At 51.7% G+C, this 12,712-nt stretch overlaps 1 non-coding gene across 1 annotated transcript; it reads right to left on the reverse strand.

Moving 5' to 3' along the window:
- Positions 1-841: 841 nt before the first annotated feature.
- On the reverse strand, positions 842-914 carry TRNAV-AAC (transfer RNA valine (anticodon AAC)). The gene has a single exon. It is a non-coding gene; the product is annotated as a tRNA-Val (tRNA).
- Between the last annotated feature and the right edge of the window lie 11,798 nt (positions 915-12,712).

Consider the following 12,712-nt stretch of genomic DNA (forward strand, 5'->3'; position numbering starts at 1 on the left):
CTGCACTACGTCCACTTATGGCTTACAGGCAACTCCCAGACTCACCACAGTCCACCATCTCGGCCAGAAAGGAGCCCACTCAGCCTCACCATTGCTGCTTTTCCTTCCCCCCAGAACCCCGCTTCTCCTGGGCTGCAAGTAGCCATCCCTGGGATGCCAACAGGCAGCCACAGGGGTCTGTCTCTCAGCAGCCAACCGCACCTCCATGGGTTCAGCCCTCAGAAGGGCAGGTGGGGGTTTCCTGGATCCCAGTTGCTCACAGCCAGCCCAGCCTCCACCTCTAAAACCATCAGTCATGCCCCCAGGTTGGCCATAAAGGAGCCGCCATTCTCCACTTGGACTCAGCTTTGCTTGTTTTCCTTTCACCCAGAACCTCCCTTCTTCTCCTGGGCTGCAAGTAGCCACTCCTGGGAAGCCAAGAGGCAGGCACAGGATTCTACCTCCCAGCAGCCAACCACACCTCCCCAGGCTTTGCAGAATGAAGGGTGGTGCTCTACTAACCCCACTTAGCCGCACAGCTTCTTCCCTGCCTTCCTCAGCTCAACTTTCCTCTATTGCCCCATTCCTGCCTCACTTCCTCCTTTGGCCAGTCACGCAAAGGAGCCCAGCAGGAAGTGAGAGCCTCTATAGGCCAACCTCCAACAGCAGAGGTGGCCAAGCCACAAGCCTCCAAATGGTGACTGGCCTAACTACTCTAGGTTCTCCAGCCTGACACCAAGGTGCTTTCTCCACTGCTGTCAGCATCCTCTGTCATGCAGGGGTTGGAGTTATCCCAGGGACAGGCCAATAGGAGGAGTGCCCTTTCTGAATAACAAGGGGATCTGGGAAAAGAAAGCCAGCATGTTTCTGCCTGGTTTTGAACCAGGGACCTTTTGCGTGTTAGGCAAATGTGATAACCACTACACTACAGAAACTCCACCTACTGGGTTGTTGCTCACTCTGGCACAGACTGATGGACAAATCTAGAGAATGTGGTGGTAGCCCCTCGATAGGTCAGCTGGCAGGGCAGAGGACTGGAGCCAGCACTCAGGAAGTCGTCCTTACCTCGCCCATGTGACTCCAGCTTGAGGGAGAGCTTCTTTTTCTTCTCCTTGCTGACAAAGAGCAAGAGAAGAATGAAAGGTCAGGTGGGCCAACTCGGTGCAGAAGCCCATGCTGTCTTTTCCTGCTGCATAGCCTGAAATGAGGGACTCGTGGCAGTTAAAGGAACTGCTGCACTCTCAGAAAACATCCCGCCCGTGCATAAAGGAGGATAGAAGAGCCTGTTAGTCTAGCACGCTCCCAGCTGAACTGTTTCAGCAGCTGCTAGGTTTCTTTTTGGCCTGTTACTTTTCTGTCTGGGATGTTGTTGTCAGCTGTGGCACAGAAAAAGGACGTCATTGCGAGCTGCCCATGAAGATAAGATTAACTTTTGCCTTCCTTGCTCGGCTTTACTTGCTTCCTCACCCTATTCCTGCCTTAGTTCCTGTGTTACCTGAAGGCAACGGGGGCCCAGCAGTACGAAGAGGAAGTTAGACAGCTAGACCCTGGTGGCAAAAGTTCTACCACCGCTTGCCACCCCACTCTCTTCTCCCAGCTTCACATATTGACCGCCAGGGACTTGGTGCCCAGCAGCGCAACGGAAGGCAGTGGACAGAGCCACCCTCGCCTTGAAGCTCTGGCTCATTAAACCGTATCTTCAGTCGCTGATGGCCAATGAGAGACCAACAGCGCTTGCCATTTTAGCACTTGAAAATGCCATTGGTCAGTCACTGGATCTCTTTAATGCTGTTACATAACAAATGAAAATAGAATCTCAGTGTGACATTCTGTACCTTTGGGGGAGTGTGCTGTAACCCCCATATTCCTCATTTTCATATAATCGTGATCTTATATACAGAGCATGCCTTGTAAGGTATCAGGGGAAAGGATATGATCTGCTGAAAGTCATTTCTCTACCCATAGATGTTTACCATTCATGCATATGAAGTTATGAGAATTGTGCAGTGTGGTTATCACTATGCTGTAAGGTGGGGGAGTCAGCCAAATATTAGCTCCCCAGTGACAACAGCAAGGAAAGTAACCAACACCCGGACAGGGTGTCAAACAACCCATCAACAGCCATTGTTCAGCAAGGGAGCTACAGTGCAATCACTTACCTGCAAGAGGACACCCCAGGGGAATTGCTCAGACTTGCTTGGAGAGACGCAGTGATGCTCACCTGACTCTGAAGGGGGAGCAAAGCCAAGAGGGAAGAAAGGACATGATAAAAGCAGAGACATTTGCCATGCTTTGTCTCTCTCGTCCACCTACATCTACAGACACCCCCACACCAAGCAACTGAAGCGCTGACGAAAGGGGAGAGCCTGGCTGAAAAGCCACCAGCCGGCCTGTGGTGAGAAGCATCTAAGTTTGTAAGGGCATTGAAAGGGTTAAGATCAGCTTAGAGTGCATTTTGCTTTTATTTCACAAAAACAACGAGGAGTCCGGTGACACCTTAAGAACTAACAGATTTATTTGGACACAAGCATTCGTGGGTAAAAAGCCCTCTTCTTCAGATGCATGGAGTGAAAATTGCAGATAGAGGCATAAATATATATTGGAACATGATGTAAAGGGAGTTACCATACAAGGGGAGAACCAGTGTTGAAGGCTAATTCAGTCAGGGTGGATGTGGCTCTCTCCAAGTAATTGACAGGGAGGTGTCAATACCAAGAGAGGGAAAATTGCTTTTGAAGTGAGCCAGTCACCCCCAGTCCCTCTTCAAGCTCAAATTAATGGTGTTAAGTTTGCAGATCAGTTGTAACTCTGCAATTTCTCTTTGAAGTCTGTTTTTGAAGTTTTTTGAATGGCTTCTTTTAAATGGCTACTTTGAATGGCTACGTTTAATTGTGTTATTGAATATGAACATGTAAGCGTGTTATGGAAGTCCCATGTGGTCTAGTGGTTAGGATTCTTGGCTTTCACCCAGACAGCCTGGGTTCAATTCCCCACACAGGAACAATGCAGAGTTTCTCCTTGGAGGGGAGACAGGAAACAAAAAGAATGGGAAGGGATCCTGCCAGCAGCGGAGCTGGATAGAGTTGGGAGCAGTACTGGATTTGACATGGTGCCATAGTGCTAGGCCCAAGCTCTGAAGGGACCTGTAACAGTAACTTCCTCCCCTCTGCAGAAAGGGAGCCTCAGAGCAGCCTGGATTCAGTAGGGGAGCTGAGACCCCATAGGGCCCTGGGAGCTGTAGTTCCTTGACCAGCTCCCTGCCTTAGAGCAGAGAAGGAACATTTCCCAGCATTCCCTTGGCTGCTATCAACAGGAAAGGGAGGGGGGAAGCTGTGAGACTCCAGGTGCTGCAGCTTGCTGTGGCTGGGGGGCTGGGTGGCTGCTAGAAGGGGGTGCCACCTGTGAGTAGGGAAGAGGTGTGACCAAGGAGTAGAAGGCTTTGGCCCAGGTAGCACCCTCAGAAGACTTCCCCAGACAGGCTTAGGGATGCTGGTGTGACCTCGCCTGGCAGCCCCCAAAGATGGAACTGGGTGGACTAACTGGACAGGGCCCCTCTCTATCTGAAGCTGGGCAAGGGAGGTATGTGGATCCCACCAGAAGGTAAAATGGTAAGTAAGGAAGGGGAGGCTCTACTGGACCTGGACAGCTTCAGATACAGGACAGGAGGATTTCCACTTCTGAGCCATGAAAATAGAAACTGACTTTTCCTTTCCAGATGTATCTAATATTCATAAAGGGAATCTAGCCCCTGCCTTCCAGATCTGAACACCTCAAAATCAGGAGTGCTCAAGCTCAATTTGGGCAGCTGTTACTTCATTTCTCCCAAATCAAATATGCTGATCCACTGTCATTTACTGTAGAAAAAGTAGGAGAAAATTGAGCAACAAACGTTGGGGTCTTCACAGTGCTAACGAGGGCTGGAATTGCTATTTTCAACAGCCATTACACTTTTTTTTTTAGTTTTGTTTGTTTAAAAGGAAGACAGTGATATTGCACTGGCAAATTCCCCATAGAAACAAAGAATGGAACAAAAGAATAATAAAGGCACCTCAACTTTCCTCATTTATGTAGGACGGTCTTATTAGATGGATCCAGACATCTTCCAATCACAGAAGCTGATAATTGTTCCACTTTACTGCAGTTCTGTAACCATGCAGGAACCTAGAGGAGGAAAGTGCCTAACTCCAGAGCCTGCAGCTGCCTAGGGCCAGTGCTGAGGATTTAGAGTCCCTAGTGCTGCCCTTGCAAGGTTCAAGCATGCTCAGCCTTGGCATTGCCTCCGCTCCTGCGGCTAGTAGCTGCAGCTGTCTAAGGCTGGCCTCTGGCAGTTGCCCCATGGCTGTAGCTAGAGAAACTACAAGTGGCTCTATGACTCCTGGGGCCATAAAGCTAGAGCACCTAAAGACACTGGAGTTAACCTCAAGGAACAGAGGTCACCAGTAGGAAAGGAATGTCGGGGGAGCAGGGAAGGCGGGAGCAGGTCAGGCTTGCAGAGGGAGCTTCCAGCTGGTTGGGAGCATGTCCAAAGTAGAAAGGAAACAAGTATGGGGAGAGGTGGTGGTGACCAGGTAGCAGACTAGGACGTAGATGGGAGCAGAGGGAGAGACACTGGTGTCTTCAGATTCCCAAGGGCTAAGTCCTCACTTTGGGGAAATGGTGTTTGCCGGTGGCTTGCTCACATGGCAGGATGGGGGCTGAGGGAGGGATCTGTCAGAACTGATCAGGTGTCTGCTGGCTTTAGGACTTTGAGCTGAGACTAGGACCACATGCAGTGACTGGTGACATGGGGGGGTACTGGAGACATGGCTAGAGAAGGTCTGAATGAGGAAAGAGATAAATCTGTGGGGAGTTTCCTTGGTCACTATGAAAGTTCTGCTCACTGTGGACACTGGTAAACCCACATGGGTGTACAGCTCAATAAGAAAACCCGCGGGCTGAGGGAGCTGTGTATGGCAATGCATATAGTCATGGAGAGGTGTGTGATCAAAATGAAAAATGTCTCTGAGGTTCAGTACCGGGTATACGAAGGCACCAATGGCACTGCCCCACCAGGCCCACACTCGGAGCCCACAGTGACTATACCGGGGCCCACAAATATGTTTGGTGCCAGGGCCAACAAAAGGTTAATCCAGCCCTGACTGCCTGAGCACTATTTCAGCCTCACATTTTTGGGTGGAACTCCCACAGTGAGAGCTGCAGAGCACTCCCCCGCAACACACACGCACACACTCGTCCTGGTGTTGGGAGGGGAACAGGAGAAAGGACAAAAGAAGAGATGAAGAGAAAGGAGGGAGGGACAGGTGGATGGAGGAAAAGGTGAAACACAAAGGACAAACCCTAATGTCCCCATGATTCTAAGGGACAAAATCCCAGGTGCGGAATAAAATTCTGCCTCCTTAAACTCATGTTTTCCATGCCTAGAATTCAACTCTCACCAGATGGATCAGACTGAACAGGTTTCACACCTCCAGGAGGCTCTTACCTTCTAAAGAGGGACGGCTGTTTTCTAGTAAAATCACTACAAGGGAAGGAGAAAACTGGAAAGAGGTTTCTCCTGGCGCTCACATCCGTGAACCCGAATACTCTCTCAGTCCTCAGACAGAGACCTGGAGAAGGAGACTTGCTGAAGCAAAGCCACAGGGGTCTCTGAGGTTTCCCTAGCCCCTGGCCCCTGACTGATGTCAGGATCTCTCTGTGAGGTCACCACCTGCTCACCAATAGTCTTTGACCAATAGTGTGAGGTCCTGCAAAAGGCCTTTGTGATGTCACTGCCACACCCCGCCCTTGCTGTGCCAATGTCCTGCCCCGGCCAGGCACTTTGGAGCTTTGAGCTACTCCCTGTGGATCACCCCACTCAAGGAGCTTTTCTATAGAGCATCCTCAGATGTCTAAGCACACGAGTGCCATGGCAATGAACTGACACACATGGCACCAAGATGAGATCATTAGTAGACTAACCTATAGGAGAAGGACACCCCAGCATTAGTAGGGGAGAAATCCCTACTGAACATGCATTACACCTAGCAGCCCCTGCGTGGGGTCGGGCGGGGGCTGCGGAGGGGGGAGACCTGGGAAAGGGATGGATGGAAAATGTCTGTGCAGCCGGGACATGGCCGGGGGGCGAGGGGAGAAGAGCAGGTGACCCCTGAGGAGCGGGGAGAAAAAGGGAGGGCTGAGATCCCCTCGGAATTACCACTGCCCCCTCCGTGGAGACCCCCCTCCTCTCCTGTCCTCCCCCCTTTCTCCCTAGAGAGCAACAAGCAACATTCAGGCTGACACCCCCTTCCCTCAAACCCCTGAGAAGTTCCCTGTTCCCCTCCCCCCATTGTGCCCCATTTTCTCTCCCCTTTGCCAATGGCCAGTTCAGATCTCAGGTTTGGGGTGTTTCCCCCCATTTTCACCTGCAGTGATTTGTCCTTGTGTAGGTGGGAAATGGTACCCCGAGTGATTTCTGAACTGGGCAGAGGCTGGGGGGGGCCTGAGACAGGGACACCTCTGGGCTGGGCTGGGGGGGCCACTCTCTGCTGGCAACAGGGCGTGGGAAGGGCCAGGAAGGGGAGGGGGGAGCAAGTGTCCCCCATAGAGAGGGTCCAGCCCCAGGCTGCTACCAGTAGCACATTCCTATCCTGGCCGGGGGGAGGGGCTTTCTCCAGCTGGGACCTGCCCCCTAGGCAGCCCCAGGCTCTGACCGCACCAGCCCCGCCTGGAGCCCCCAGTGAGTGAGAGACCCCGGAGGGGGAGGGAGAGGGAGCACTGGGCCCTGACAGGAAAGTGACTCTCTCCCCTCAGATCTTGGTGTTTTCCTCTCATGTTATCAAATATGCAGTTTGTGACACAATTTCTTTGCAAATCTCAAAGATTCAAATAAAATAACCTAAACATTTGCCCCACTTCTCTCTAGTTGTCTATTTCTAATTGAATATGCCCTGAGATTTTCCTGTCTCTAATTATAAAATAATAAGAAAATCTCAGATTTACACCTTTTCTCAGATTATTGAACACAAAATGTTTGCAAATGTTGCCCAATTCCTCTTTATTCATTTATCAAGTAGTCATGTGAAACACTCAGATTTTACCTCCTATCAACAACTGATATAAAATCCCTCTGATTTTCCACTTTCCTCTCTATAATTTGCAAAATGGATCCAAAATCTCTGATTTCCACCCTTTGTCTTTCATTTCTGAACACTGATCTGAAAGCTCAGGTTTTCCCTCTGTGTCATTATCAAATGTCAATTAACAATCCTCTCAAGTTTTGTGCTGTTCCTTATGTTTCTAAATCCCAAAAACTTCTTCCTTCGGGGGAACCTGTTGCCCTGAGTTGCTCTCCATTCTGGATGTTGCAGGGGATTATATTTCCCAGTGATTGTCTTTCCCCTCTCCTTTGAGGATCATTTGTTTCCTCTTTTAGCTCTGTTAGATATTTGCCAAAGAAAGAGAACAGCCTGATATTTAATACACATCAAAGTCAGAGGCCTCCCCCTGTTTGGGGATCAGTGGTTCGCAGCTGGTAGTGGGAGAGTTGGCTGGCCCCTTTTCTTTTCTCCAGCTGGCACAGGATGAGGGGGTCACTCTGAGTGCAGCATGTCTTGAGAAGTATCCCAAACCACAAGACAAATGGTCTCTGTGAAGGGTTGCTTCCCACAGTGCTAAGATGTAGCCACCTCTGGCAGGATCCATGGTGGCTACTATTTGCTAGTGACAGGCCACGGAAATTTCTTACCTATTTTGCCCCTCCATGCCAGGCCTGCACAACATACGGCCCACGGGCAACGTGCGGCCCGTGAAGTCTCACTGTGCGTCCCGCAGCCGGGAATCAAAGGGCTCTGGGCTGCCCGTAGCCGCGGGGAATCCAAACCCCTTTAAAGTTCAGCCGCGGCCGGGATTCAAAAGGTTCTGAGCTGCCGGCAGCCGCAGGGAGCCCAGAGCTCTTTAAATCTCAGCCGCGGCCAGGATTTATAGGGCTCTGGGCAGGCGGGCGGGGAGCTCAGAGCTCTTTAAATCCCAGCCACCAGGGCCGGCTTTAGGCCAATTTAACCAATTCCCTTGAATCGGCCTCGCTCCTAAGAGGACCCCGCACCCAAGCCCCAGTACCAGCAAAAGCCAGTGCGCTGTACCAGGGTGGCCCAGTTTCCCCAGGGGGCAATTTAAAAGGCCTGGGGCTCCCAGCAGGGGCTGGAAGCCCAGGCCCTTTAAATTGCCACTAGAGCCCTGCTGCTGGAGCCCTGGGGTATGGCTGCGGGGCTCTGGGGGCTATTTAAAAAGTCCAGGACTCCCATTGCTTCTACCTCCCCGGCCCTTTAAATAGCCACTGGAGCCCCGCCGCTTCCCCAGGGTTCCCGCGGCTATTTACAGAGCTGGGGCAGTGGAAGCAGGGGCGCCCCGGGCCCTTGAAATAGCCCCCAAGCCCCAGGCTGCTGCTGCTACCCTAGAGGGAGAGGGGGGAGGAGGAGGAGGAGAAGGAGGCACTCACCATAGAGGATGGGCTGTACCCCCTGTACCTGCACCCCCTGCCCTGCCTGCAGCCAGCCCATCCCCAGCCAGCCCCTGCTGCACCCCTGCACCCCCCAGATAAGCCGCTGATCCAAAACAGACCCCCCCCCCGTGCCCACCCGGCTGCTTCTCTCCTCAAGCAAACACCAGCTGTGGGTGTTCCAAAGGGATCCCCCTGCCTCTGCTCATTCACTGCAAACAGTAACTGTGTTTGGTTTTTAGATAAGCAGCTCCGGGAGCCTTCAGCTCACAACAAAGCAAATAGAGGCATCACACCAAAACAAAGAGCGTTATCTCTACTTAAAAGCATTATGGAAAGGTTCCGGAGGTCAGTGACAGCGTAGTAAGATTAATCACTGTTTACACTGGCACCCCAGCGCTGCATCACCAGCTCTGTTCTCTTTATTCCTCTCGTCGAGGTGGAGCACATGCAGCACTGTAGCCAGGGAGATACAGCGCTGTATGTGCCTTGCCACTGTGGACGGGGAGTAAGTTACAGCGCTGTAAAGCCACCACCTGCACTGTAACTCTCCAGTGTAGCCAAGGCCTGAGTTGTAGTAATAATAGCAGCCAAGAATCCGGTGGCACCTTCTAGACTAACAGACGTATTGGAGCATGAGCTGTCGTGGGTGAATACCCACTTCGTCAGATGCAACAATAGTCCCATATGGGCTAGTGGTCAGGATTCCTGGTTTTCACCCAGGTGGCCTGGGTTCAACTTCTGGTGTGGGAAGAGTGCAGAGCTTTTGCCCAGAGTGGAGGCAGGAAATGAAAGGAACAGGAAGGGATCCTGCCAGCAGTGGAGTTAGACAGTGTAGGGAGGGGACCCCAGAAGTGGGAGTGGGGCAGTGGTTTGGGGGGAGATGAGGGAAGGATCCCAGCAGTGCGGGAAGTTGACAACCTGGAGAGCACAGGCCTGGAATGGGGACCTGGAAGAGTGAATGTGTCCCTCTAAACCCATCAACTGCAGACTAGGCAGGCTTGGAAGGATTGTGTATTTGTTGGTAAATGTCAATTTCTGTGTAAACACACAACCCAATGGCAAAATATTTCCATCAATAATCATCAAAATTGACAGATGGGCAAAGTAAAAAACATGCTGCTTGAGAACTTATCATGTTGTAGGAGCAGCAGTGATCTGTATGCTCTGTATAACCTGTATGCTCAAAAGGTCTGTTAAACTCCCGCAGCTTGTGTCCTTTCCCGCTTTGAATGCCTGTGAAGTGGCTTTCCCACTCTCCTTTGTACCTCAAGAGAATGCCCTTCACCCGGCCCATCTGGCCAGTGGTTCGCTGTGTTACATTCTATTGCACCTCAGGGAGACTGATCTTCATCGCACCGTCCATCGCTGCGCTGTGGGACACTTACCTTAAAGGATCCTGACATCTCCACTGCCAGGCCTGTCCTGGGAGCGTGAGTATGAGTGTGACACCCTCCCCCATCCCTTCTTTTGAGCTTAGCTATCAAGCTAATAAATGTGCTGCTTTCTGCCAAACTCTGGGGGGGAGGGGCATTATTAGTCCTCTCTAAGCTTACTAACTGACCCAATTTTGGGTAACACAAGCAACATTGTTTGATCTGTTATTGTACCAAAGGGGGAGATGGTTGTCTATAAAGGAGGGTGAAGACTAAATGCCTCTGATGAGAATGGGATTTGAACTCCTGCTGGCAGAGCATAATGGGGTAGCACTCCATCACCTTAACCACTCGGTCACCTCATCTGAGCTGTCAAAAAACGGACAGGAGGAGAAATCTAAGGCCGGCAGAGATAGAGACACTAAGGAGTTTTTAAATACTAAGCGAAAGCAGGTCTGAATGAGCTCCCCTCTCTCACCTAGTGAGGAGCTGGGGAAAGACTTCCGGAACAGACCGTGTTTGCATAGATACACCTACTCTGCCTAGCTATGCAGCATGATGGTGCCGCTTCCCCAAAATGACCAGTTTGGGATGGTCTTGGGTTACAAATGACTTTAGGATTGAGTGGAATGAAATGTTATTCTCCTTCCTGTATGAGTGAAGGGCAGCAGAACATACCTAGTCCGTCCTGATGGAGGGGTAGGTGAGTGAGGAATAGCTTTTATTGGACTGCAGAGAAGTGATTGAGGACGTCACCCTAAACCAGTGGTCCCCAAACATTTCACATTGTGCCCTCTTAGCCATGGCTGTGGCACCTCGGAAGCCACGGTCAAGAACCGGGGCTGGGAGGAGTGGGGCTGTTGCTTGCTGGGGTGAGGGGTGCGGACAGGGGTAAAGGGGTCGACGCCGGGCTGGGAGCCAGAGTCTCAGGCTGAGGGTGGGGTTGGGGAAGAGCTGTGGCAGAGTGGTGCTCCCTCCCTGCCCTCTATGTGGGCTGGCTCAGGTCCTGAGGTGCCCCCATGAATGTTCCTCTGTGTCCCCCTAGGAGTCGCACCCCACATTATGGGGACCACTGAACCCTACTCGCTAAGCCGGGGCTAGTGATGCCAAACCCCCGGGAAAGGGAGAACAAGTGTGGGGGCCCCAGCACCAGAACCATGCCCCTACCTTCTGTCTGTGGCTCTACCCCCTTCCACCCATGGCCCCATCCACTGTCACTTCTGTTCCATCCCTTCCCCCACCAGCCCCACCCTATCACTCCTTTACCCCTGCCCCGCTGTGGCCCTGAGACCAGAGAAGCTCTGTGCCCCTGCTGCAGCCCCCGGGCTGTAGCAGGGAGTGGGAGCTCCTCCAGCCCTGGGGCTGACATAGGGGAGACTTCTCCAGGGGGACCTAACTTGGCCAGGGCCCCTTATCATGGGCCCCACTGTCCCCTTGGCAGTGCAAGGTTTGGGGAGGCTGAGCCCCCTTGTCATAAACAGATAGCTAAGGGTTAATGTTCTTTTACCTATAAAGGGGTAACACCAGTAACCTAAAACACCTGACCAGAGGACCAATCAGGAAACAAGACTTTTTCAAATCTGGGTGGAGGGAAGTTTGTGTGTGAGTTCTTTGTTCTTTGTCTTGTGTCTGTGGCGTCTCGGCTATGAGAGTGATTTTTCTATCTCCTGCCTTTCTAATCTTCTGTTTCCAAGTTGTAAGTACAAAGATAATAAGACAATAAGTTTATATTGGTCTTTTTTGTATTTACATGTGTGTAGTTGCTGGAATGTTTAAATTGTATTCTTTTTGGATAATGCTGTTTATTCATTTTTTTCTTTTAAGCAAATAACCCTGTATTTGTCACCTTAATACAGAGAGACCATTTTTATGTCCTTTTCTTTCTTTTTATATAAAGCTTTCTTTTTAAGACCTGTTGGATTTTTTCTTTAGTGGGGACTCCAGGGAATTGAGTCTGCAGCTCACCAGGGAATTGGTGGGAGGAAGAAGTCAGGGGGAAAATCTCGTTGTGTTAGATTTACTAGCCTGACTTTGCATACCCTCTGGGTAAGGGGGAAGAGAGATTAGCTATCTTGGTACTTCTATTTCCAGGACTGGAAACAGGGAGGGGGGAGTCCCTCTGTTTAGATTCACGGAGCTTGCTTCTGTATATCTCTCCAGGAACCCAGGGAGGGAACACCTGGAGGGGAGGAGGGGGAAGGGAAATGGTTTATTCCCCTTTGTTGTGAGACTCAAGGCATCTGAGTCTGGGGGTCCCCCGGGGAAGGTTTTGGGGAGACCACAGTGAGCCAGGCACTGTATAAATCCCTGGCTGGTGGCAGCTTTACCAGGTCCAAGCTGGTAACTAAGCTTGGAGGTTTTCATGCTAACACCCATATTTTGGACGCTAAGGTCCAAATCTGGAAAAAAATGTTATGACGCCCCTCCCCCCTGAGCCTCCATTACGAGCCGCCTAGGCTACCACTGCTCAGTGTGTGGCCAGTCTCTGTGTTTTCTGCTGCTCGTTCTGGGGAGCCTGGCCGGCCTTAGGGGTGGTGCCCCCCGATAGCCGCCCAGGGCTCCAGGGGTCAAAGGGCACCATGTGGCAGTGCAAAGGTGCTCACTGCTCTCCCCTGCCCCAATGCTCCTCCATGGGTCCATAGAGGTTTGAGGGGAGTAAGGAGCCACCCTATGTGCTCCATGCGTCCTGGTCACTTTTCCCACTTGGGCTGTGCTGTGAGGGGAGCATCAGAAGCTGCTGCTCTCTGCCCTCCCGCTACGCAGCCCGGCTGAGGAAAGTGACCTGGATGCAGGGAGCTCGGATGATCTCACTTCTTGCCCCCACATCCCACAGCCCCTAGGGGTGCCCAGATGAGCAGCGTTCCAGGGAGGAGTGGGGGGCAGC

The sequence above is a fragment of the Gopherus flavomarginatus genome, unplaced genomic scaffold (genome assembly GCF_025201925.1).
Source record: "Gopherus flavomarginatus isolate rGopFla2 unplaced genomic scaffold, rGopFla2.mat.asm mat_scaffold_45_arrow_ctg1, whole genome shotgun sequence".
Lineage (NCBI taxonomy): Eukaryota > Metazoa > Chordata > Testudines > Testudinidae > Gopherus > Gopherus flavomarginatus.